The sequence below is a fragment of the Camelus dromedarius genome, unplaced genomic scaffold, assembly GCF_036321535.1.
Source record: "Camelus dromedarius isolate mCamDro1 unplaced genomic scaffold, mCamDro1.pat HAP1_SCAFFOLD_114, whole genome shotgun sequence".
Taxonomy (NCBI): Eukaryota; Metazoa; Chordata; class Mammalia; order Artiodactyla; family Camelidae; genus Camelus; species Camelus dromedarius.
The window spans coordinates 3,374,181-3,377,844 of NW_026989787.1; the positions used below are offsets into that span (position 1 = coordinate 3,374,181).

At 44.6% G+C, this 3,664-nt stretch overlaps 1 long non-coding RNA gene across 1 annotated transcript; it reads left to right on the forward strand.

The window, feature by feature from the left end:
* Window positions 1-799: 799 nt before the first annotated feature.
* On the forward strand, window positions 800-3,258 carry LOC135320729 (uncharacterized). Its single transcript, XR_010379999.1, has 3 exons — window positions 800-948; window positions 1,439-1,577; window positions 2,954-3,258. It is a non-coding gene; the product is annotated as an uncharacterized LOC135320729 (long non-coding RNA).
* The last annotated feature ends 406 nt before the right edge of the window (window positions 3,259-3,664 follow it).

The window sequence follows — 3,664 nt, forward strand, 5'->3', positions numbered from 1 at the left end:
GCATCTTCAATAGATTCCATCTCAAGAAACCAATTTCTTTGCTTGTCCATAAGAAGCAGCTCCTCATTCATGCACATTTTATCATGAGGTTGCAGCCAATCAGTCATATCTTCAGGCTCCACTTGTAACTCTAGTTCTCCTGCTATTTTCAGCACATCTGCAGCTCCTTCCTGCACTGAATTCTTGAGCCCCTCAAAGTCACACATCAGGATTGGAATCAATTCCTTCCAAACCCCAGTTCATGTTGATATTTTGACTTCTTCCCATGAATCACGAATGTTCTTAATGGCATGTAAAGTGGTGAATCCTTTGCAGAAAATTTTCCATTCATTTGCCCAGACCCATCATTGGTGTCACTGTCTATGGCAGCTAAAGCCTTCCAAAATGTATTTCTTAAATAATAAGACTTGAAAGTCATAATGACTCCTGATTCATGGGCTGCAGAATAGATGTCGTGTTAAGCATGGAAACAGCATTCATCTCATGCATCTCCATCAGAGCTCCTGGATGACTTGTGCATTGTCCATGAGCAGTAATATTTTGAAAGAAATTTTTTTTTGTGTTTTGTTTTGTTTTCTGAGCAGTAGGTCTCAACAATGGGCTAAAATATTCATGTTGTAAATAGATGTGCTGTCATTCAGGCTTTGTTCTATTTATAGAGCACAGAGTAGATTTCACTTGATTCTCATGGGACATAGGATTTTCATAATGTTAAATGAATACTGGCTTCGTTAGCCACTAACGGGAAAATCAGCCTGTCCATTGAAGACTTGATGCCAGGCACTGAATTCTCTCCAGCTGTGATGGTGCTGGGTGGCCTCCCCTTGCAGTTCTCTGCATTGAAAACCTGTTGTTTAGTGCAGCCACCTTCATTAGCTGCCTTAGCTTCATCTCCTGGAGCACTTGCAGCAGCCTCTGGGTCAGCTCTTCCCGCCTTACCTTGCACAGGTATGCAGTGGAGATGGAATCTTGCCTTAAACTTCATGGGCCAACCCCTGCTGGCTTCACACTTTTCTTCTGAAGCCTCTTCACCTCTCTCAGGGTTTATAGAATTGCTGAGAACTAGGGACTTCCGCTGGATTAGGCTTTGCCTTAAAGGAATGTCATGCCTGTTTTAATTAAAATGATAAAGAACCAAATATTTCAGGAACTACAAAAATGTGACACAGAGATAAGAAATGAGTAAATGCTGCCAGAAAAAAATGTCACCAATGGAATTGCTGTACTCAGGGTTGTTACAAATCTTCAATTGTTTAAAAATATGTATTACCAGGGAGGGCAATAAAATGAAACATGCCTGTAATAAAAATGAATTTGCACTGGGAAGGTAAAAAGGGGATTCCTGCCTTCAGAATTCTCTCCTTTCTCCACTCCCCAGCACAGCCAAGCTCTTGAGTGCACATGTGCACACACAAAGCCAATTATTTTATGTTTATAGAGGGTAAAAAGAAAATGCAAGACCACCATGCTGCATCGGGATCTCTGAAAGAACGTGAGGAAGACGGTTTCCAAAGGCAGGTGAAGAAAGTACGCGCCCTTGATGAAATCAGTGGACAGAGAACTATGGACACTGAAGGGTAAGACATTCCCGTGTTAATTATGACAATGTGTGAATGAATGTGTGGAGTTATGTGGATATTGTAATATGTTTCAGAATACTTACCACCATATTTTCTTTACCATATTCAATCACTACAGATGTGCATTTATTTTTCGACCTTGATTTCTGTAATCTGCTGCTTCTGTTCATTCTAACTGGTTACCAGAGTCTTGTTTGTATTTAGTTTGAGATTTTAGCGCGTTCTTGGACCAGATTTAGTCACTTCATTATCTGGATCCCCCTAGGTCCATTTTTATTGTCCTTAGGTTTCAACCACATCAAAGTGTCATGACCTGCCATGTGTCTATCATTTTTAATAAACTCTAGACATTGTGTAGAAAATAGAGAAAATTTGAGGCCTCATGTGAGGTTAACTTGCTGCAGAGAAGGTGGGCATTACAGCTGGCAGGTGGTCAGGGCGCCAGCAGCGCTACATCCTGTTAACCCGGTTAGCAGCTGAGATCAGTCAGTGCAGCCAGCTTTCGTGAGGCCCGTGTGTCTCCTGTCCACCTTTGTTTCTGGCATGTAGCTCTCGTGGATCCCAGCTAAGTCCTGTGGGTCTCTCTAGGGATCACCTTCGCTGACGGACCGTGAGCTCCAGCTGCCTGACTGCAGTGCCTGTGCGTAGGGGGCACCGGCTGCTGGGCTGCTCGGCATCTCACTGGTGTCCTCTGCAGTTACCGGGTGACCCCCAGGGAAGGTGGGCCCAGTCCTGGGCTTTCTTCTTCTCCATCTTGGCCTCATGTCCCTTTCTGGCTTGTTAGCAATTTGGTACATTCGATCATGGATTTTATAATTTGTCCAGAGTTTCCTGTCATTCTCAGGGAGAGGTCATGGACATCACACCCATTAACCCGCTTTCAAAAACAAACATTTCCTTATATTTCCTAAAGGATCAGGTTTTGCTCCAGGTTTTGACTGAAATCTGGGCTCTCTGTGGGAGAAATCAAACAAGTCATGAACGCTTGCTTTACCCTAAAGTGTTTGGTTGTGATTACTTGGTCAGACCCTGATTCCCACGTTGAAACACAGTGAGCTCACGCTGTCCCAGGCACAGGAACCTGAGCCTGGTGGTGGGGGCGCAGAGCACACCTCACGTGGGCTTTTCCTGTGTATTTACTTTATGCATAAATGATTAGGGGTGGGGACGCTGAAGGGAAGCCCAGATACCAAACACTTGCCAGAGGCCTGAGTGTAGTTTTTTCATATTTATTAGTGGGGGTACTTTAATTCTTTCCTGTGTATTTATCAGCCTGAGCATTTATGGGGAAGGGCGAAAGGAACATGGAATTCTTCCCTTCCAGTTTCTGGGAGGGAAACTGGCAGAATTTCAGAGTTTCTTTCCCCTCTCAGGAAGGTGGACATGAACGGATGTGAGCTGGTGGGAAAGCAGCAGCTGTTGGCAGCAAAGGAGGAGGCAAAATTGGCTGAAGAGGAGACAAGGTGATACAAGTGAGTTCAGCTCCTCTGCACCTGCGGCTCTGAAAACACCCGTTGGATTTTTTGAAAACTTTTCTAAAATGTTTAGACACAATATCATAAACCGACCCAAACAAAAGACATTTGTATACATGGCTTCACACAGGAGGAAAAGTGTTAAGTTTTACACATGTTAAGTTAAACGTTTAACTTTAAAAAGTATTAAGTTACTAAGAATTTCCTGGTCCCAGTGCTGGCCAGACTGAGAGGAGAGACGGTTCACAGAGATGTTTCTGAAGGTGCTATAAACCGTTGTCTCCCTGAGGATAGCAGTTTAGTGTAGCGTCAGTCGGACCAATAAACATTCCCGTGCTGCTGGGGAGACCCAGGTGTAAGAAGTAGGGTCAGGATGTAAGGAAAGGAAGAATCAAGCTTTGTGATGAAAGATGCTCAGCACAGGACACGTGAGGGAAGTGCTGAGAACGGGAGGGGGAAATGTGTCAGCGCAGAACCGGGCAGGCGTTCAGTAACAGTGACGGAAGGAGTGGCTGCAGCGACAGCTTTGCACCTGCTGTGCTTCTGCAGCCGTGTGCAGTGTGTCTTGAGCGGTGAGATGATGTGTGTGAGTGTGCAGTGCAGATAACC